Genomic DNA, 23,817 nt, shown 5'->3' on the forward strand with positions numbered 1-23,817 from the left:
TGTGGCCTTCAGATTAGCTCAAGAACAGTGCGCAGAGAGCTTCATGGAATGGGTTTCCATGGTCGAGCAGCTGCATCCAAGCCATACATCACCAAGTGCAATGCAAAGCGTCGGATGCGGTGGTGTAAAGCACGCCGCCACTGGACTCTAGAGCAGTGGAGACGCGTTCTCTGGAGTGACGAATCGCGCTTCTCCATCTGGCAATCTGATGGACGGGTCTGGGTTTGGCGGTTGCCAGGAGAACGGTACTTGTCTGACTGCATTGTGCCAAGTGTAAAGTTTGTTGGAGGGGGGATTATGGTGTGGGGTTGTTTTTCAGGAGCTGGGCTTGGCCCCTTAGTTCCAGTGAAAGGAACTCTGAATGCTTCAGCATCCCAAGACATTTTGGACAATTCCATGCTCCCAACTTTGTGGGAACAGTTTGGAGCTGGCCCCTTCCTCTTCCAACATGACTGTGCACCAGTGCACAAAGCAAGGTCCATAAAGACATGGATGACAGAGTCTGGTGTGGATGAACTTGACTGGCCTGCACAGAGTCCTGACCTCAACCCGATAGAACACCTTTGGGATGAATTAGAGCGGAGACTGAGAGCCAGGCCTTCTCGTCCAACATCAGTGTGCAACCTCACAAATGCGCTTCTGGAAGAATGGTCAAAAATTCCCATAAACACACTCCTAAACCTTGTGGACAGCCTTCCCAGAAGAGTTGAAGCTGTTCTAGCTGCAAAGGGTGGACCGACGTCATATTGAACCCTATGGATTAGGAACGGGATGTCACTTAAGCTCATATGTGAGTCAAGGCAGGTGAGCAAATACTTTTGGCAATATAGTGTATATTACATTTCTGACTGTATATCCCTGTAATTATTACACACTGTAGCTTTAACTGATTCGACAGATTAGTAGTGTGTAGAACTAAACTTGAATGCTGTAAATAAATCCAGCCAAGACAAAATAGAAACGTATGCAAAAATTTTAAAGAGATAGAAGAGGCTGTTTTTTCCATAACTCGAGGGCTACAACCGTAAAACGTTAAGCTTTAGTCCAGTGTTTTGAAGACACTGTGAAGGAGAACAGGACTGAAGGACATATGGCCTTAAGATATAAAAAAACAAACAATTTTAGAATCCATCATGTAGCACAATGAGGGAGCTAGTGAAAGGCATCTTGAACAAAAGTGATCTGTTGTCTTGTGAGAGTGAGTTATTAAAGGCTGTTTGACCCTGAATTATAGCGCATTAGAGTGATGAAGGTAATAGTTAAGGAAGGTAATAAATTATATTTTTCTAAATTGTGCCAGGATAAAATCAGAAAAGTCATAATTTAATTTCAGTCCTAAATTGGAAACAGTAGATTTCAAATAGAGAGTCTAAGAGCCAGGGTTCATAAGGTGGGTGTCACAAGGGCCACTTGGGCGAAATGTTTATCATTGAAACACTGAAAGCTTTGAGAATTCAGCAAAGAAAAAACCGAGTGAGCATCATGCTTTTTAAAGGAATGCAAGATTAAACAATCATCAGCGTTAAAATGACACGAGTCATGATAAGGTTAAGAAAATCATTCCCCCTGTGGAATGCTGCCTCCGCCTCAGACAGGTGGTGCAAAACTATTTATAAGCATGGGACTGTCAGTTTTTTATATAAAACAAAAAGGCTTAGTCTTTTTCCATTTTAGCACAATTTTCTTTTGCTCTATCTCATCAAACCCAAGTAAAATACAGGGATGTCTTTGCTTGTATTGTGAAAAAAATGAAAGATTAGAAGGTATGAATACTTTTGCATGGTGTTGCAAATTTAAATTGAATAGAGCATCAGTAACAAGCGTTAAAGCACACTGCCTTTCCTGGATCCGTTCAAGCATTAGGAACCAGAGGTCCAAAACACTGCGGCGTCATGCCTCTGCTGCCAGCGCCTCTGTACACCTCCGGGCCTCCTCGCCCCACAGCCCAGGCAAGACCGGGCCTATCTGCGAAGCTATTTTGACGAGCCACCCCCTTCAAAATCTCCAGGGTGGAAGCTGTTGGAAGATCAAAGGACTAATACAGCAGTAATAATAAGTTACTACCCTATGAACGCCTCTTTCATCAGGGAGAGGCTGTGATATAGTACAGCTGTAACTGCAGGGCCATTAGGCACTCATCCTATTTGCCATCCCTATGTGGAAAAAAACACCTTCAGCTCTGCCGATAGGGAAAGGCATGCACTGATATATTAATCTGCAAATGTTTCAAGCACTTTAAATATTTTGTTACACCACCTAAACCGCAAGAGTACCACCTTTCCATCCTCGTATAACGTTAAAGGTGTCTAAAGGCCACTGACGCTGCATGAACAAAAGTATTTTTGGTTCTTCTCATGCACAGGCTCCTATTTTTAGAGCAGCAGTTTTTCTCATATCTCCTGCGCCAAACGACAGCGTGATGAAACCCTGACCCTTGCTAGCTCGCTTTGATGTGACAAGTAAAGGGATGCGCCGAGGTGTTATGAAAGCCGTGATAGGTATTCAATGTGGAATACCAGAAGCAGTTCTGCAGGTAGATGGCGTGTTTACCCTGAGGCGGCAGATAAACAGCCACGCGTGAACAGAAGCACATCGGGGGAGAAGTTGATCGCCGGCTTAGGCAAGCGTGCACGATCACAAAGGCAGAGTGGTGTGTGAGAGAAGAGAAATCATTAACCGACTGTGTTGGAGAACATGTGCATCTAACTACCTACATCATGTCACCTGTAGTGAAAATGTGCTTAATTTAAGGGGGGTTGATGTGAGTTTCCCAGTACAGTTGGGTTTACCAATAACTTAGGAGCTGATTAACTAAAGCAAGGCTTAAACAACTTAACATGGGTAGTAAACGTCAGACAAAGCTAGGTTAACACAGCAGGCCTGCAGATTCCCTCTATTAAACTTAATGTGAACTAATGGTGCTGACCTTCATAGAGGCCATTAGAAGGTTTACTTTTTAAATCAACACCAACCTCGGCTCGCTCTTGGAGTGATGGCTCAGAAAAAGATGGAAAAGCACAAAATGTGCTTTAAGATAACTGAAATCAGAGTATAGCATCTTAAAACAGGGATAAAAGTATGGGTGTACATTAGTTATGTGTAATAGCTTTACTATTATATATTTTCTTTTTATTTTAAAGATAGTTGTGTCTAGGGTTGCCGAATGTCTCTTGAAAAACGGAATTGTTTCGTATTTAGATATAGAAGTGCCTGTCCCGTATTTGGTGGAAAAGGTGCGCCCTTTTGTCCGGTATTACTGTGAGAGTAAAAAATTGTCAGTAAAAGCTAATGGAAAATGAAGAAAAAGGACACCTTAGATACAAAACTTACGGTAAAGTTGTCCCCGGGCCCTGACCAATGAGCTTACAACATTTATGTAAGGATCCAGAATCCCCTCATCCCATTGGTCGACCCAAGTTTTGCTCACGGAGAAGATAGTGGGAGACAACAGAGCTGTATGGGGGACGAACGGAGTAATTTAAATGCTGACGTGGCTTTTGGGGGCGGCGTACCTTCGTATAGGATGCAGAAATATAGGGAGGAAGCGGAAAAAGTCTGCGATAATGAATATAAAGCACACTGCAAATATGCATCTAATTCATTGGAGATTTGAGTCAAATAGTTAAAAAATTATGTCACAGTTAGCTGCCACAGGAAGCTAGCTCTTAAAGCTAACTCTGCTAATACTTATTGTATCTGTAGACTGAAGAGATTTCTTGTTTTTCTTTCGTATTTATATCATAGATATTTGTTAGTATCTATGCGGACTAGAGCAGAGCAATTTTGACATTTTTTTCGTTTAATTGTTATGTTATTCCAAATGTCACAAACAGTTTTGAAGACTAGGTATAGAGAATACAAAAATTTAACGTTATTGATCTAAATATCTATATTGAAGAGGATCATTTGTTGAGCGGAGCATCGGTTCTTGGCAAACATAGAGTGCAGATTCCAGCTAACAAATAATAAGTCTACATATGAAACAGTTAATGTTCATGATAATAACTGAGACGACACAAAGTTGCCTTTCTTGAGATAAAAAGAAGTATTTCTAGACAACAAAGGTTGCTTTTCCTGTTTGACTTCACACTTTCATTGTTTTATGTTCAAGTCTCTGTTGTTGTGAGACTTTAATGCTACGTGGAAAAGTGTTAACTTCTAGCTTCATGGATCTGTGCGCTAGCTGCCACTCTCTCTTCACTTCTGTTTGGCAGGAAACCCACCTTAATGCCCCATTTAGACTACGCCTCTGAAACTGATCCGTACCTGAATTCGGACCGAGCTTGGATCAGTTAATCGTGCTGAGCTTGGTTCTTACGACCATTTACACATCAGGCTAGCACGATTCTTTCCCTCCTATCGACCACGATCCACAATACTACGGCTTTCAATGCAGGAATTACTCAAACAAAAATGGCGGAGCCCATAACATTCAGTTGGAGCCTGAGTCTCGGCATCATCCCAGATCCCACGTTCTTTTGATGCCATTTATTTTTAATAGGCTGAGAAGAAGTTTGTGTGAACATGTGAAGAGATCTGTGAATTAAAAGACAGACACGCCGGAAAACCCACAAAATGAGTCAGCTGACTGTAAATAGGAGAGGATGTAGTCTGCTCATGCGCACTTTGTTATCAGAGAACCGAGCCACAGATAAACCATGTCGAGCCCTACTGTTAAACTAGTACTAGATTTAGTGCGGTTCGGTTGTGTCTGGCACGTTCCGGTTCAGTTGGGTTCCATTCACATTCAACAGTTATCTCAGTTACCGTGCTCAGACCGTCGGAACAGTTTCAAAAGGGTAGTGTAAACGGGGCATAAGCGCATTGCTGCCACCTAGAGGGCTTGAGTGTCTTATTAAATGAAACTTGATCATAAACAGAGAGCCTCAGCTATTTGTAAATTGTGACTTTTTTTAATTAGCATTTGTTCTGGAAATTTGATTAGTTATCAAGCCCTAAACCCTAATGCAAAGTGCAAAGCTTCTGTCCTCACATGTCAGATAGCTTAGAATCCCCAAAGAGGCAGACGACAGTCCAACTTTTTCTATTTTAAAAAGTGCTTCCCTGTAGGCAATACTGTAGACATCTCACTGTTTTGGTAGAAAAAGTTTGTGGTATTCCTGCTGGAAAAGTCCAGTTAGACAGCAGGGCCAGAGAAGCCTGAATTGGCTGCCTTTGCCTATGAACTAGCAGAGTCTGTGCACAGACGACGTGCCATTTCAGGGAGGCTAGAGGAAAAGCAGAAAAGTGAGAAAGTTCCAGCAACAAACTGTTAATCCTCAGACGCTAAAGAAAGAGAGAGACGCCATCTGAACACATCTTCTCCTGCAAACAGCGAATTGTCAGTCTCTAAGTAAATGTGTAGCTTAGCAATGCAGCTGTCACGTGCAAAAACTGACATGACATAACAGGATGAGGGCAGGGAGAGCGGCAAAGTCCCTCTGCAAATCATTCACACCTTGTTGGCAGAGGTGATGACAGAGTTGAACAGGAGTGAATGTCGACAATGCAGCGGGTCAAGGTGGAGCAATAAGAACTGACCTGTGGACCCGTCTAACCCCTGAGTCTAACCCCAGTAATGCTTTGATGTTCCCTGTAACTGGTAGGATGGTGATTGGCTACTTTTCCTAAACCACCAGTGTATGTTATTGTAGCATTATAGCACAATACATCGCCATATCCCAAATATACTGAGATGTACCAGAGCTTATACTTGTGTCTGTGGTCTGATAAGTGCTTCTCTATGAAATCTGTTTTGGTTTACTTTAATTTCTCTTTAAGAACCATTCCTGCTGTGAGTGGTAATTTATGATCTACTTTAGGAGCTGGTTTGTTAAAGATTAGACACGTAAAAAACTGACTTTCAACAAACTTATAAAAGAGAAAGTTCTCAGTTTTATTCTGCCTAAATGTACACTAACCCTGTCTAATTCTTAGAAGTTCTATTATGGCCAAAGATGGAAAGCAAACAGTTCAACTCTATACTTTGTTGAGCCTTCATGTTATCCATGTAAATTCTTGCTCTCTCTCCACAAGTAAAAAAACAAAAAAAAAGAAGCACTTTTCTTTTACCACCTTCTTATGTCGCTCTGCTTTCTCTGACTTCACTTTCAAACACCTTGGCTGATAGTGAATATAGCCAATTCTAATTATCGTTCATTTAATTTAAGCTTCCACTTGCCAGCACAACCTGGCAGCGTTTGCTATGGTCTGTTGGGACAATTATCTTATTCCGTAAAAGTTCAAAAAAATCCAGTGGAATTTTTTTTGAACTTTTACGCAATGACTATGACCTGGATGACTCAGAATCTTCATCGACAATTATCTTACTTTTGAGTCAGCTGAGTGGCCGGTCAGAGCCGATTAAACTGAAAAGAGGCTGAATGTGATCAACAACCCATTGTTATCTGTGGTCAGACAACAGTTCAGACTCTTAGTATCTATTAATGTAGTTGTCCTGTGTCAATGCAAAGGTCTTACGAGTCATCAGGAGCCTCTTCCCTCTCTATCTGAAGGAAAGTTTGATACTTTTCTGTCTCTGAAAAAGTTCGTTCAGTGTTTTGGGTGTATGTTGGGGTACGAAACGTAGAGGTGATGACTTATTTTTTCAGTGATGACAAAAACAGGAATGCACTTCTGATTAAGTAGGAAAACCAACAACCCTCCTCTCTTTTGTTTAATTGCTCACCAAGCAATGTCCTAATGCCTGATGCATATAATCCCCCCACTCATCTCAGACACATACACAGAATCCCACTCTGATTTCAGAAACCTGCTATTAAAAGTACATGACTGTACATTCCAATTACTGCCATGCCTTACATATCCCACCTTATCTCATTATAACCAATGGGACATTTTTCCGAACTCAGTTGGTTAAAGCACTGAACAGCATGAATGCAGCTGTCTGCCCCTAATGTTTGGGTAATCTTTCTGAAACTGTGCCTCTAGCACTCTGGAGATAAGATGAGGTCAACAAACACCAGCCCAAGGCTTGTTTGGGTGACTGTAGATCGAAAAAACATTCCCGCTGCCTACGACTTCTCATTGTCGAGAATTTTCTTCCCATGAGAACGCACAACAAGACTACCGCAGACCTGCATCAATTCACCTCGAGGTTTGCCCCTCCATCTACGGTGGAGTGTTTTAAGTCTCGTCTTAAGACCCACTTTTACTCTTTGGCTTTTAAAAACGTGTAGTATTTGTGGCCCTCTGTGTCCATTTTAGTTTATGTATTGTTGTGTTGTTGTTTATTATTTGTTATGTACAGCAAATTGGAAACTTTTTCTGTTGTTAAATGTGCTATATAAATAAAGTGAATTGGATTGGATTGACGGCCACAGGCTCTTATAAGGTCATGGAGCTAAGGATTTTCCTTTACTATTTTCCTGCCTGCTTAACTACTGGTCATGGCTGAGGGAAGGACAAAGTTTAAACCTTCTGAGGAGGCTAAAAAGAGAAAACGTGACCAGGATTGTGCCTGAGTGAAAACTAGAATCGATCTTGAAGAAGAAGTCAGCTGTAAAACCGATTCTCTTCTCTTTTTCACTAGACTGGTAAATTAAGATTTTGCTCCTAGTACACAGTGATATATATTTATTGTTTTCGATGTTCAGTAGAAATAAAATGCAGGCAGAGCAAGCTAGCTGGCTACATACAAAAGCTACTAGGGTTGCTATACATGAAAGTTACAGGTCTAGTGCCCCTAGTGGCAGAAAGTTACACGCTGTGCCTTTAAGGTACATAGTCAGGTCAAACGCCCAAACGAATAGACCAAAAACCATTTGACCATGTTACAATTAGGTTACATATGCCAAGCGTTCATCCTTTTAATGTTCCTATTGTTTTTTTTTAGCCTAAATAGAATTCTAGCAAAAGGCGCAATGAAAAGACTTTAAAACTAACATAGCACCATCTGCTGGCAGTAAAGCAGAACTACCAGAAACAATGATGGTGGCAACACACAGCTATTTAAAGCTGAAGTCTGTAAGTTTTTAAAAATCACTTTTTTGTCAGATTGGCTAAAACTGTCCCTATGCCCAGACAGCAGTACATGTGATATGTAACCTGTGAAAAAAACTGCTTCAATTGGTCCCGCATACTGCCTGTATTTTCTCACCGCTGAACCTGCCGCTGCCGCCCGGCTGCTGCAGTCAGGAGGACGCGCGTGGAAGTCATGGCGGAGCGACAGCCACCAGCAAAAGAGAAACTGCCCTTACTGCCCCTACCGACAACTGCTTACACGGCAAAGACTTCAAAAAAGAAGATGTCAATGGAAGAGCTGCCGCGTACGCTGCTTGGACTCTTCTGGTCGCATGCGGTAGCCGCGCAGATGCTGTGAGAGGGGTGGAGCTTGGAGGTGGGGCATGAGTGAAGCAGAGAGGGTGGGGGAGTGGTGTGAAACCGGTTTTTCTTCAAATTTTCATTCGAAGTCTGTTCTCTTCTCAATGTAACAGACTGCAGCTTTAATAGAGCCTGCCCTTCGATCAATACCTCGTGGAAAACCATCGGATATTAAATAAATAAATGACCTACAGCATCTCTAGGTTCTAGTAAATCCTCGCAAGATCCTCCTATCAAAACATAACTGGAACAAAAATTCTCATTCCTAATAAATGCAGAGACACAGCAATGAGACACAGGTTGAAATATTTAAATGGGGAAAAAACATCATAGGCTAAAAACTTTTCATTGAAAAAAAATGCTAATTAGCTAATTAAAATGCTGTTTCCTCAGTAATAGCAGTTCGGATGAGCCCTTATTAGAATCTGATACTGTACTCCCAGCGATGTTTAAGTCTTATCCCTCTTTCGAATAAAACTTTTCTTCTGCATTTTTTCCCACTGGGTTTTGGACTTCTTGATTTGTTTCCTTAAGGGCTGGTATACTTCTGCAGAAGCGTGTCACAGTGAGCTTGACGCAGACATTTTTGATTTATTCTTAATTTTGAAGCGTAGTCCGTGCTATGTAGTTCCATGCCACAACGCTAGAGGGACAATCACGAACTAGCTAGGATTGTGGGGGTAGTGTGTGGCGTGTTTTCTCTTCCGGAGGTCATTCAACATTCAACAACAATGGCGACTGGACAAATGTGTACTTTGATTCAGATGTACCTGATTCGCTCTTCTACCTGGTCCATCTTTTCACGAGTGGTTTTTCACAATGGCGGTCATACAAACAAAACAAGCCGGTAAGGTAACAAACAGGAAATACGCATAGAGTAGGGCGGATGTAGATTTGACCAATCAGAGACTTCCTGTCGGCAGTACTCTCTGCAGTCAGTTACAATTTGGGAGAGGTGCACCAGAGTGCCTGCTGAGGGGACGGGGACGGCTTTTTGTTCACTGCGAGACCTACGCTGAGGACCTGGTTTCGAAGTATAAATCAGCCTTAACTCTGCTGGTGCTAACTGGCTTAGCCCATTGCTTCTTTGTTCAACCCCTGCCCATATTCAGGGTCCTACCTCAGGGGACTCGATCTTACTAGAAATGGACACAGAGGGATTTATTTATTACCAGTTTGGGCAAAAAAAAAGTGAAAAATAACACACAAATAGATAATAATCTGCTAGCAGGATGCAATAGGGTGAAGTACTGGGCATATAGTCACATAATGTGACTAAGCCCCTTTAAGAACAAATTTCGTTAATTCATTTGTGTGGGGTTTAAGGTCACAGGAAGGGACTAAGTATAAGGGATGAACATCAAATTGCAAAGCAATATAATTTGTGTTGGTGACATGGATATTGTTCTTTGCAGCCACTTTTAAATCGTTTATTCGGCTACACATGAGAAATCCTGGTAGAGATAGCTGTGGTCTTCCATCTCTTTCTAGTCGCTTTTATTTGAGGAGGCTGTCAGTGTTTCAGCCAAAAGAATAGATGAAGTGTTATAAGTGAAGATATTTGAGGCTGAAATAATTTCTTCAGGGTTCAAGAGAGGCTAAAATTTGCTAATATAATGCAAGGGGAGATTTACTGTTGCTTTACGAGATGAAAAAACAAACGTTAACCAGGGGGATTTAAAAACCTGCATGGATATGTAAGCTCTATTTTTTTTTTGCGATCATTTTTCAAAGCTTTCGAACAAAAGCAGACCTGTCTAAACTATAAACCTATTTGTTAAAGAGCAGAAGGAATAATACTCTGACAAGGAAGAAAAGGCTTGTATGGTTTGGTAAAAGGGAAAAAGAAACAGACGTTAAACTGTTCCCATGTGGGTTTTTTTTAAGGCTTTATGTAGTAGACCTGGAGTTTATCTGATAGTGGAAAGAGATGAAATTTGGAGGTGGGGTGTGTTTGTGTTTGCTTCAAATGTTGGAATGTGTGTGATTCCTTCAGCTCCTCTAAAGAAAAGCCAAAGAGGGGGAAAAAAAAGGTCAATTTCTGACTCACGGAAGAAAAAGAGACAGAAAGTCCCAGTTCATTTGCTGGAATACAACCGTCTACAACTGCCTGGCACAGGCGAGCAAATAATGAATATTTTGGGAGAGAAATCAAAGGGAATTCAGCAGCCTTCAAACACTGACGTATTTCATAGCAGCCAAATCGCCCATTGTACACCTGCTACTTTCTGTATTGAGTCTAACAGCTAAGGTATCCGTCCTTTTCCAGATGTTTCCCGATGTTCCTCCTCTTTGACGTCTCCCAGCTGAGCTGCAGACATTGGTTTACAGCAAAAGAGATGCTAAAGGCAGCTGCTGTCTTTGCTACATTAGAAATAAGAGCCTGAGGCCACAAGCAGAGAAAAACAATATCATGAGGGATGTGATTTACCCCTCTATCAACAACCTTCCTGTTACTGGGACTGATTTTACTGGTCTGGAAGCTAAGGCCAGTAGGAGTCCAACCTAACCATTAGGAGCAGTTTATGACTTCCTTCTTATTTTTTGTGAAATGGAGTTAGGTCAGCCAGTTAAATCGAGCTATCACATGATCACAAGGTTAGATATAGTCACATCAGTCTGAACTGTTTTCTTCAAAATGCATCCGTGAGGAGGAAATGGATCCGATCCAAAACAGAAGGCTACAATTATGTAGTCCAATTAACTCTCAACCCGCACACGTTTTGAAGTTTTCCTGTAAAACCTTGATGAAGATCGCAGATATGTTTTCACCCGCTGTCAAAGACCGGAATTCATTAAATCGGATTGTGCGAAAAACATGCGCCAGTCGATTTCAGAATGAACCGCAGAAACCCTGATGGTTATGTGCGCTTCAGATCTGTTGTTTTGATTAATTAATTTGCTGTTTCTAGTCCTCCTTCCAAAACACCTGGTAACCAGGTCAACACCTGCACAAGTCTTCTTCCTCATCACTTTCATCTTGTAGCCCAGAGGTAGGCGTGTTGCAGCAATCGCCCGCATGATAAGACACAAGTTATTCAGGTGCATGTCTTTAATAGTGTTAGTGTTTAATAGTGTTGGTCTCAAATGCACCCTGGATATGATCTGTGTTCTAATATTTATAATAATAAATAATTAATTTTATAATGCAGAGCTCATTTTGCTCTAAAAGCATCGGGAAAGTTTGAAATAATTTGACTTCTGATACTGTTTTCTACGTAATTATCAGAAAAATAAAGTAATCGGGGGAAGAAATGGTGTGTTTCTAACCAAGGACTGCTGAGAATTAGAAAATAAAAACTCCTGGACCGTGTCTAAGCCTCTTGTGACTTAAAACATGCCTGAAACTTCTAAAACATTTCACAGATCAAAGTGAAAAGTTGAACAAACTTTGCTAAATGATTGGTTGCCATTTAAGAGCCATTAGATCCCTTTCTTTTTCAGAAGAAAAGTAATTTAAAAGATCAATTTATATATGAATATCTCATAATAAATAATAATCTTTTAATAAAATTATAATATTTTATTACTGCTGCAAGTATAACCCAAACACCAAAACACATGTGGAATAAAGTCAGCATTTCTACTGCAGCATAACTTTAAACTTTGAGCAAACTCTGATCGTTATGGCTGATTATTAAATGGTTTAAAACTAGTAAAACAAACATACTAATTTAAATTTAGAAATAAATTTCTACAATTTGTAACTATTTGACAAGAGGCAGCACGAGTTTTCCAGGGGAAAAAAATCCCTCCGCTTCCTGTCACACAAGCATCACATATATCAATAAAATAACAGGGTTATAGAATAATGCTTATTTGCGAGAAAATGTTTATCGTGTTGGTTTTTGTTTGCAGCCCTACCTGTGTTTCTGAGGAAACACAGAGCACACAGACCAAGAATAATTATTGGATATGTTAAATGTAAATGATAAAAAAACATTTACAGTAAAAAATTATTTAAGTGTTCATATTACACACTGCAAAACAATCTAGAAATAAGTAAAAATTCCTTAAATCAAGTGTGTTTTACCTTAATTTTAGCAGGTAAATGGGATGATTTGCCAATGGAATGAGTATTTTTACTCTTAAAATAAGGTAATTAGATAAAATGCACTTGAAATAAGACAATCGAGGTGCTTTTTCTTATTTTAAATGTAAATTGTCTTGTTCCATTTGCAAAGTGTCTCACTTACCTCCTCAATTCAATAACAAATGTACTTAGTTTAGGAACAAATTACTTATTTAGATTTACATTTTTTGCAGTGCAACTGTATTAATAATTAACATTGCGAGTGAATGAATAAGGTCATACATAAAGGTTTATGTTTTAGGAGGAGGCAGCATACAAGCTGCATATATTTGGAAATGCATTTAACATCGCAAAACAAAAGAATTTCGCAAATAAACTGGAACTGAGCATCAAGGCCTGCAGTGTGGAAGTAGCCGTACATTTTTAAAACATTTCTGTCTTTTTAACAAAAACTCTCATGTCAACAGGCTCTCTGTCACGCTTTTGGTTCTGTTTAAGATTTCTTTTTAAGTTTTCAGTTTTACTGTGATACGTGCTTTTCTTTGTTTTGTAGTTTTATTGGTTTAATTCCTATTTTGTGGTGTTTTCTGGACGTTTTCGAGTTCTTAGGTATTTCTTGTTTTCCCTCTTGTGTCAGTCTCCTTCTCTTAGCTCCCTTCTAGACTCCTCTGTTCACACCTGCTCCCAATCTGCTGATTAGCCAGGTCTTTGTTTCTCTCTCCCATATACAGGTGCTGGTCATAAAATTAGAATATCATGAAAAAGTAGATTGATTTCAGTAATTCCATTTAAAAAGTGAAACTTGTATATTATATTCATACATTACATACAAACTCATATATTTCAGATGTTTATTTTGTTTAATTTTGATGATTACAAATGACAACAAATGAAAATCTCAAATTCATCATATCAGAAAATTAGAATATTACTGAAGACCAATAAAAACAAAGGATTTATAGAAATGTTGGCCAACTGAAAAGTATGAACATGAAAAGTATGAGCATGTACAGCACTCAGTATTTAGTTGGGCCTCCTTTGGCCTGTATTACTGCAGCAATGCGGCGTGGCATGGAGTCGATCAGTCTGTGGCACTGCTCAGGTGTTATGATAGCCCAGGTTGCTCTAATAGTGGCTTTTAGCTCTTCTGAATTGTTGGGTCTGGTGTATTGCATCTTCTTCTTCACAATACCCCATAGATTTTCTATGGGGTTAAGGTCAGGAGAGTTTGCTGGCCAATTAAGAACAGGGATACCATGGTCCTTCAACCAGGTACTGGTAGCTTTGGCACTGTGTGCAGGTGCCAAGTCCTGTTGGAAAATGAAATCTGCATCTCCAAAAAGTTGGTCAGCTGCAGGAAGCATGAAGTGCTCTAAAACTTCCTGGTATGTGGCTGCGTTGACCCTGGACCTCAGAAAACACAATGGACCAACACCAGCAGATGACATGGCACCCCAAACCATCACTGACTGTGGAAACTTTACACTGGACTTCAAGCAACGTGGATGAAGTGCCTCTCTTCTTTTCCTCCAGACTCTGGGACCTTGATTTCCAAAGGAAATGCAAAATTTACTTTCATCAGAGAACATGACTTTGGACCACTCACCAGCAGTCCAGTCCTGTTTCTCTTTAGCCCAGGCAAGACGCTTCTGACGCTGTCTGTGGTTCAAGAGTGGCTTGACACAAGGAATGCGACAGCAGAAACCCATGTCTTTCATACGTCTGTGTGTGGTGGTTCTTGAAGCACTCACTCCAGCTGCAGTCCACTCTTTGTGAATCTCCCCCACATTTTTGAATGGGTTTTGTTTCACAATCCTCTCCAGGGTGCGGTTATCTCTCTTGCTTGTACACTTTTTTCGACCACATCTTTTCCTTCCCTTCGCCTCTCTATTAATGTGCTTGGACACTGAGCTCTGTGAACAGCCAGCCTCTTTAGCGATGACCTTTTGTGTCTTGCCCTCCTTGTGCAAGGTGTCGATGGTCGTCTTTTGGACAACTGTCAAGTCAGCAGTCTTCCCCATGATTGTGTAGCCTATAGAACTAGACTGAAAGACCATTTAAAGGCTTTTGCAGGTGGTTTGAGTTAATTAGCTGATTAGAGTGTGGCACCAGGGGCCATCAATTTTGAACCTTTTCACAATATTCTAATTTTCTGATATGATGAATTTGAGATTTTCATTTGTTGTCATTTGTAATCATCAAAATTAAACAAAATAAACATCTGAAATATATGAGTTTGTATGTAATGTATGAATATAATATACAAGTTTCACTTTTTAAATGGAATTACTGAAATCAATCTACTTTTTCATGATATTCTAATTTTATGACCAGCACCTGTATGCACCTCCTGCTCAGTCACTGTTGCTGGTTTGTCGTCATTTCATTGCCCCCTTGTTGTGAGTATTCCTGGTTCTCAGTTTTTGTGGGTTTATGTTTTTGGATTTTTTGTTTTTCTTACTCTTTTTTTGTTATTAAATCTTCAAGAAACCACTTCAGCTTCAGTGTCTGCATTTGGGTCCTGTCAAAGCTCCACCCCACCGTGACACTCTTGGTTAATTATTGTAAAAAAAAAAACTGTTTGTTTTTTTTTCTAAAGAAAGAAGTAACATCTGTAAACTTTGATCAGACATAAATCAGAAACAAGATGGCGTCATCATCCAGTGTTGAAGAATAGTTTGCGTCGGTAATGATTCTGACACATTAAAACGGGTGTATAAACTGATTAATGAACAATGTGATCCACTGAGGGAACTTTTGCAAAGCATGCTTGGCATAATATGGTCTACTAACACACATAGTGGATGAACAAACACGTGAACTTGAAAGGCTTAGGTAAAGAAAACAGGATTAGTGCACAATTGGGCCAAGAGGTCTTTTCATCTGAGGGGCAGAATCAATGAGAAAGCCTCTATAAGAGTTAACAAGTTCAGGCAAGGGCCCAGGACTCAATCACTGTAGGAGCTGTTTTCACAAAACAATCTCAGAGTTAAAGTGCCTCACAAAGCTGAATCCTAAGTGGGATTCAAAGTGCTTATTGGAGGAATATCTAAGGAATAAAGTCATGCTGGTATGCAGAGTGAGTTCACCTTCTGCAGCTCCAGCAGAGAACCTTTCCAGAGGCTTCATGCAAACGGGCGAGGCAGGCAGGCCGGCCTGCGGAAAGCAAACAGATCTTTTCCACTGGAGCCCAACATGTTGGCAGAAAGAGCATTCGGCCCCTGCTGGTGCTGTGCTGTGCGGCGCAGTGACGCAAAGCCACTGGAGTGGTTGAAGGATCTGATTCAGACATTTACACACAGATGTTTGGGTCTCTGCTGCTGCTGAGGGGAAACTTCCACACTTGATGAGAAATTATAGATTTTAGGGAACTTTCTAATTAACAATTTCTAATAGATGCAATCATACGCATGTTTTTTTTTTACTGAGAACCATTTTTTATAAAGTGGAGCCCCTCCATAACAAGTGATTATTATTTATCCCTCATTTTTTATATAAAGAAAGCTTGAAGATCATTTTAATGCAACATGTCTACACAGATGATTTCATAAAATAAATAAAAATAAGGATATAACCTCCAAATAGTCTAATAGTAGAGCAAAGCTGCTTTTTATAGGAGACAAAAAAATCCAAAAGAATTTCCTTGACAAAAAATGTTAATCTTAAATGTCGGAATTTCATAATTTTTATGTTAAAGTCATCATAATAATAAATAAATAAATTTGTAATTTGTTGATTTAGATACATCAATATATGATGCGGTTAAAAATGTTCTCTCTGCTCTTATGTTGACTTCGTTTTGAGAAAAATATTGAAATTAATAGTTTATGATCGATCACAAAAAGGCTTGTGCAACATTCTAATAAGATGAATGATTTTAAAATGAAACGCATCTGATAGTAAAATCCATGTGTTTTCCTCAAACGTCCTTGTTAATTAGCTGAAAGAATGCGCGAGATACGTTTGATTTGTTTTTATCAGCATATTTCCAGAGATTTAGTTTTGTAACCTGATTGTCTTTGCAAGAGAATCCGTTTTATTTTTACAACATTAATGATTTCATTACTTTTGAAATTGTCTCTAAAAAGTAAACAAAAATATATTCAATGATGCTTATATTATGGTATTTTGCATTAAGCTAAATAAGCAGGTCAGAGCTTCACAAAATAGATGTGACACCAACAGTCAGATGGCTCTGTGTACAAGGAAATTAAAGCCAGTTTTAGCAAAGCTCAGATTTACCCCATGCCAACCTATATATTAACCTTCTATTTGGTTAATCTTTGAAGGATGTTCTGATCTGATGTTGATATTGGAAATATCAGCCCTTAAAGCTACAGTGTGTAATTTTCAGCGACATCTAGCGGTCAGACTGCAGACTGCAGCAACATGAACGTCTCCCCCCCACCGCTTCTCCCCCCCAACAGTACGGCGAGCGTTACGGGACAAAATGTCTTCCACGACGTCCGCATCACCTACCTTCTCAAGTGATGAGGTTTGTTTACATAGATAATTTTACAGATAGTATTTCATTAGTCTGTGTAGGGTATAGATTTCATGTAGACTTTAGATAATAAATATACCCGTTATTTTTTCTACATCGTTGTGACGTTTTGGTGAGCTGCTTTGCATGGTGATATAAACAGACGAAGTAATTGTAGTCATTAGTTTAACAGCGAGATTGTGTTCGCTGGAAGAATATATATTCCCCGTTTACAGAGTCCAAGTCTTGTTTGTGGCACGGGGGTTACAAGGCGAGGAAGAGGGAGAGAAAGAGGGCGAGGAAGAGGGCAGAGAGTCCGGGGTGGGCGTGCAGCCAGGGCCAGGCGAGGGAGAGGTGCCAGCGGGGAGGAAAGGCTTGAAGATCTCCAAAGGAGCCGGAGAGAAGTAACCGAGGTATATATACAGAAAATTACTGAATCATTACCTGTGAAACGTCAGGAACGTTGCTGAATAAGTATACTGGAGAGTAACAGCATCATCACGCAGCATGTTATTGTTTTAGACAGGTCTGAGCATCCTGTACTCCAAAAACTGCAGTGATATTAGACAATTGTGTGTGTAGGATTAATTACCTTGCCAAGAGAAAACTGGCAACTTGAGCGTCACTTTGAAAACCTTTTTCCTCCATCAGTGACTTCCATCGTGTAAATGCCGTGCCAATGTTGATCCGTGTTTTTTGTCGTTTCTTGTCACGCTTGCGTTTATTCTCGTCGTGTTTCCGCTTCTTAGATGACGGGGGTTCGGTGTCCGCCGCTTTTCGTTGTGATACAGAGTAGGCATGATCCTCCATTCGTCTGATGTTTGGCCACACAGTGCCAAACAGTTTGCAAAGTCACTCAGGCCTGCCACCTTGTTCACCTTTCTTGTTACTGAGGCGCAGTATACCTGCTTCTTCTTCTTCTTTGGTTTCAGGCAGACTAAACGCTTCTCAGGCATAATACTGCCATCTACTGTTCAGTACCGTCTCAGTTAATCTCTCTCAACTTGCCGTAGTTACTTTCGAGCGTAATGGGAGATCTCGCAATCGCTAGTTTGTTGCCTCTGCGCTTGCCGTAGCGCAAAGATGTCTGCCTCCATGGCTGCGAGACCCGCTCCTATGTAATTATAAATAACGAATTCTAAGGCAACGCAAATATTATGGTTAAAAGGCTGAGCTCATAGGTGATGATAAATAACATAGTTATGTATAATATATTAAATTTCTGACTTTATATCCCTGTAATTATTACACACTGTAGCTTTAATTGTTATACCTGCTGTTTCTGATGCCTGTTCTCTGAGTAATGCCACTTAATCAAACCGTTTCTAACATCTCACAGCACAAAATGAGCAGATAAAGGATGTAGGATTCAAACTGATCTCAGGTCTGTCATGGTTTTGGTTCTGTTGTTCTTTACTTTGCTCCATGTTTCCTAGTTTTATTGGTTTAATTCCTATTTGTTGTAGTTTCTAGATTTATGTTAGTTCTCAGGGTTTTCTGTTGCCCTCTTGTGTGTGTATGTTCCTTTCCCCTTGGCTCCCTCGTTGTCTCCTCTCACACCTGCTCCTTGTCAGCTCGTTAGCCCTCCCTTTGTCTCTGTCAGCTATATATGCTCTCCCTCTGCTCTCACTCTTTGTTGGTTCCTTGTCTTTGCTGTCCTCCCATGCTGTTGTCCACCTACCTCGTCCCTCCCTGGCTCCTCGTGTTTGGTTTCCCCAGATGTCTCCTTAGTTCTGGTTTGATTTTTGATTATTAGTTGGGTTTTTGCATTCCTGCCTTGGTTTACTGTTTTGCCCCATTAAACTGCTAGAAATCTCCTCTGCATTTGGGTCCTCCAAACCTCATCCAAACCCTGTCAAGGTCATATCAGTATCAGTCAACACTAAAAGCTGCAATAATCATATCGAAAATGAAAAAGTTGTGTTTGGACTTCACTTTTGTTTTTACACATGTTCGTAATTAATCAAGCAAAAAAGCTTCTAAAAATGAGCAAACACCACAATTATGACAGAAAACTGAACTGTAATGGAAATATAATTGTGTATAACATTTAGCCTTTAATCAGATTTGAACCCAATTCCAATATCCATAACGCTTCCCTAATGAAAAGTCCTCGGGAAGTATAGCGTAGAGAGAGCGAGAGAGACACTTGCTCTTTTACTAACTACTAATTATGTTCCTAACAAGCTAAAGAAATACTTGACATGTGGCATCGATTAACGATAGGAAACCGGCCATGGATCTCTGATCAGTTCATCTCGAATCCTAAGAGATACCACTAGTGAGAATAGTTGAATCGTTTCTTCCTCCTTCTACATGGCCTAAAAACATTAGCAGCGCAAATAGACTGATCAAAATTGATCAGCGTTAGCATTAAAGAAAACAGATAACTTGTATGAGATGATCTCTAGCACAGAGCAGTAGAGGCTGACGGGTGAAGGAATCTCCATGTAGATGCTAAAAAGATCTTGGAACCAGCATAAAAAAAATAAAAACAAGAAAAAGGATGAAACTTTATCCTTCAAGGTTCTTAACCCTTTATCGGGCAAGTTACCATATTTGAGCACTTCCGGAGACCTTCTAAATGACGTCACTGCGGCCTCGCGCATACTTGTGGAGTCACGTGATTTGGCCCAGCCAATCAGCAGGGACTAAGCTTGTTACGGTTCGCGCCATTGCGCCGTTCGACCAATCAGCGCGTGTCTGTGACGCGCGAAACGTCAGTGTTTTCCCGGGAGCAGGAAATCACCACTTCACGGCTTGATTTCTCTAGCGTTTTCACTCGGCTCTCCAAAACTAACCATGGTAAGTTTATTAAACTTTCACATTACACGGTTGAGAAGTTGTACTAAATGATGACAGACATGTTTTTTTCGTGAGACTTTTGGAAATTGGCGAAATCATAGCATGAAAAACAGGGAGCACATATATGTGCATATGCCCAAAACAAGTAAAAACAGACCTGCATCAGTTTCGCCTACTTTAACTCATATGTTCTTTGTTTCTAAGCCACATTTTTGAGTTTCTGTTTACCAAACACGCATTATAACCAACAAATAATACATTAGAATCTTATCTGATGCTTTTAGAAGCTTTTATAATGATTTATTCACATATATATCTCACTTCTAAAGATTATATAGCTAAAAATGGTGAAAATAAGTGATTTTGGATGTTTTTGTATTATATTTTGTATCACTTAACTGTTATTTTATGTCTTAATAGTATTATTATTTATATTATTAATTGTTTATATTGAATAAGTGATATTATGACTAGTTTTAGTGCTTTTCAAGTATATGGCATATTATTATCCACATAATGACAGTAGCAGTAATAAAAATATACAATAATTATAATATTTTTCTGTTGCAGATTTCAACAAACATGTTTTATGGATGTTCCAGCCAACCCTGCCATCAGCGATGACGAAGAGGATGAGGAAGATGATGTGGAGGTCGATCCTGATTACATTCAATTTCAATTCAGTTTATTTATATAGCGCCAAATTCACAACACATGTCATCTCAAGGCACTTTACAGTTCAACCAGATCATACAGTCATTCCAGTCAGCCACAACCTGGACACTCCCACCACAAGTGAGATGAGTCCTCCTGCCAAGAGGAGACATGTGCAGCCTGCAGTGGAGGTGCTTCAGGATGGGGAAGATGAGGATGAAAATGAAGATCAAGATGAGCAGGTTATACCGCAAGCTAAGGGTCCCACTAAACCCAAACCCAGACCCACCACCTGGAGGAAAACCAAATTAAGAAATTCACCTCTGCCTGAGTACCAGCACTCTGCTCCCAACTTTATTGGGAAACCTTTTGTGTACTTTTTAAGATACTTTACCCCACAATTCATTAGCCACATAACTTATCACACCAACCTGTACGCCAGTCAAAAGGACATTAACACCACCTTCACCACCAATGAGGATGAGATGATGAAATTTGTAGGAATTCTCATCTACATGGGCATGGTAGAACTGCCATCTATAGATGACTACTGGGCCATGGACACCAGGGTTCCTCAGATTGCCAACATCATGTCATCAAAGAGGTTCAGGCTGCTCAGAAGGATGATCCACTTCAATGACAACACCCTTATCCCTGGCACCACTGACCGCTTCTTCAAGGTCCGGCCATTGTTCACCTTCCTCTGCAGTGCCTTCAGAAGTGAGGAGCAGACCCCGAAGCAGTCAGTGGATGAGGTGATGGTTGCCTTCAAAGGGAAGACAGCTGGGAACTTGAGGCAGTATATTAAAAACAAGCCTGACAAGTGGGGGTTTAAGTTGTTTGCCAGGGCCTCCGAGGATGGATTTATCCATGACATGGTCCTATACCAGGGCAAGACTACGCTGGAGGCCCATGGTGTCCCCCTGACACCTGAACAAAGAGCCTTGGGCGCCACCAGCCAGATTGTCTCTGTCCTGGCCAGTACCATGTCATCCTCCACCACAACAGCCATCTTCGCTGACAACTTTTTCACCAGCTTGGAGCTAGTCCGGTACCTCAAAACTCAGAACTGCAGGTAACAATTACTTTCTGTGAGTGAGTGAATGAATGATTACATTTATGTTGCACTTTACTGCTGGATATGTAACCCACTTACATTGGATCCATTATTCATCCATTCCATATTTATGTGTTCAGATACACAGGAACTGCAAGGGACAACAGAATTGGACATCCTCCCCTAAAGTCCATCACAGAGATGGAGAAAAAAGGTGTCCCTCGTGGGACCTGTCACTCCGTTGTCAGTGATGATGGGATCCTGGTCCTCAGGTGGAAGGACAATAAAGTTGTCACTCTGCTTTCGACAGACATGGGAGTGGAACCTCTGTCATCTGTCTACAGGTATTGTTTATTTTAGTTTTGTCTGATTGTGTTGTTCCTGTAGATGTCAGTGCTGCCTTTATATTTTTTTTTTTTACTTAGCCATTTATTTTCCTCCATTCATTTATATTTTTACACTTTTTATGGAGCTGTTACAACACCAAATTTCACTAATGGTGATCAATAAAACAAAATCGTGTTTTAGGTTCTCCAGTGAATCCAAAAAGAAGGAACCTGTGAGCTGTCCTGCAGTCATCAAAAGCTACAATTCCAACATGGGGGGGATTGACAAGAGCGACATGTTGGTGCACCTGTACCGCACCCCCATGAAGTCCAAGAGGTGGTATATACTCTGTTTGCATACACTATTGATCTGGCCATCTCAAATGCCTGGCTGATGTACAGGCGGGACTGCAAGGAACTGAAACTGGACAGCCAGTCTCTGAAAAGCTTCCGGATCGAGGTGTTCAAGCATGCCTCTAACCAAAGGCTGTCTGTAGTTCGCTCAGGAAGAAGCTCTGACAGTCTGAGAGCTGCCTTTGATGTTCCCAAGCCAGTCCGAGGACATCGCTGCTCCAACCCCACTGAGGCTGTGCGTTTCGACCACTCCGTGTTCCACGTTCCTGTCTACACTCATCGCCAAACATGCAAGTACTGCAGCACGAAAGACAACATTGCAAGGTCCAATGTTTTCTGCGGGGTTTGCAAGGTCCATCTCTGCCTAAATGCAACACGCAACTGCTTTGCTGAGTACCACAACCCTAAATAAAGATAGTCAATAGATATTTAGAAGGCAGTAAGGCACTGAACGTTCTAAAATACTGTGAAAGAACTTTATTTCACAGTATTTTGGAACATTCAGTGCCTTACTGCCTTCTCAACATAAATTTATGTTCTAAAATGCTGTGAAATAATCAAAGTTCTATTTATGTTGAGAAGGCACTAAGACACTGAATGTTCTAAAATACTGTGAAATAATAAAGTTTTATCTATGTTGAAAAGGCACTAAGCCACTGAATGTTCTAAAATACTGTGAAATAATAAAGTTTTATCTATGTTGAAAAGGCACTAAGCCACTGAATGTTCTAAAATACTGTAAAATTTTAAAGTTTTATTTATGTTGAAAAAGCACTAAAACACTGAAGGTTCTAAAATACTGTGAAATAATAAAGTTTTATTTATGTTGAAAAGGCACTAAGCCACTGAATGTTCTAAAATACTGTAAAATTTTAAAGTTTTATTTATGTTGAAAAAGCACTAAGACACTGAAGGTTCTAAAATACTGCAAAATGATAAAGTTCTATTTATGATGAGAAAGCAGTAAGGCACTGCAACATCCATCCATTGTTCTATTTTCCTATTATTATATTGTATTGTTATGAAATGTTACATTATACTCTATATTTAAAATATTCTGTCATGATTTTAGATGTTTTCTATGAAGTATTATCTTGTTAAAGTGGTTTCATAATGTTATTAAATGGTCTAAACAAATGTTTATTAAACTATTTCATGTTTTTTCAACAAATTCTATCTTGTGTTCTTTTTAGATTTTTTTTTACCAGAACGGGGCAAGTTACCATATATGATCACTTCGTTTCCTGTGATTTTCAGCATGAAAATGAAATTTTTTTAATAATGTAATTACAGATTATTATTATTGATATATACCACAATGACACCCTGAGATGGAAATTTAACATTTCAAAGTTTTTCAATGAGTGCCCTATAAAGGGTTAACCTCACTTTGTTTGCTTAAAACTCTATTCTAAGTGAAAGCGTTGCAACATGAACCGTCTGCGGCGGCCCGAGCCGCTACGGGCCGGCGGGGGCGCCTTGCAGTCAGACTAAACCATCAACAAGTGCCACCTAGAGAGCGAGGCCTCTGACGGCACCGCACGTCCCATACAGTCCGCTCTGATTCATGCTCTTCAAAAGGCATTGGGGGGGGGAACCTCACAACAGCTGCATGGTAAACTTCCCCCCCCAGTAAATCCACCATGACCAAAAGCCCTGAATCTCACCAAGAACAGGGAGGATGCAGGTGGCTGGACCAGAGTTTATTGCAACACATAGTTTCCAAGGAGCCAAAACAACAAGACCCCCCCCCCCCCCCCCC

General features: G+C 40.3%; 1 protein-coding gene and 1 long non-coding RNA gene across 4 annotated transcripts in view; one reads left to right on the forward strand and one right to left on the reverse strand.

Annotated features, from left to right (window-relative positions):
• Positions 1-23,817, reverse strand: part of LOC119785597 (E3 ubiquitin-protein ligase RNF43) — a 141,473-nt gene that overhangs the window by 34,543 nt on the left and 83,113 nt on the right. The gene's annotated exons all lie outside the window — the stretch shown is intronic.
• On the forward strand, positions 20,423-22,352 carry LOC119785599. Its single transcript, XR_005281058.1, has 3 exons — positions 20,423-20,509; positions 21,904-22,038; positions 22,208-22,352. It is a non-coding gene; the product is annotated as an uncharacterized LOC119785599 (long non-coding RNA).

Source organism: Cyprinodon tularosa, unplaced genomic scaffold, assembly GCF_016077235.1.
Source record: "Cyprinodon tularosa strain WSP-4 unplaced genomic scaffold, ASM1607723v1 ctg251, whole genome shotgun sequence".
Classification (NCBI taxonomy): domain Eukaryota; kingdom Metazoa; phylum Chordata; class Actinopteri; order Cyprinodontiformes; family Cyprinodontidae; genus Cyprinodon; species Cyprinodon tularosa.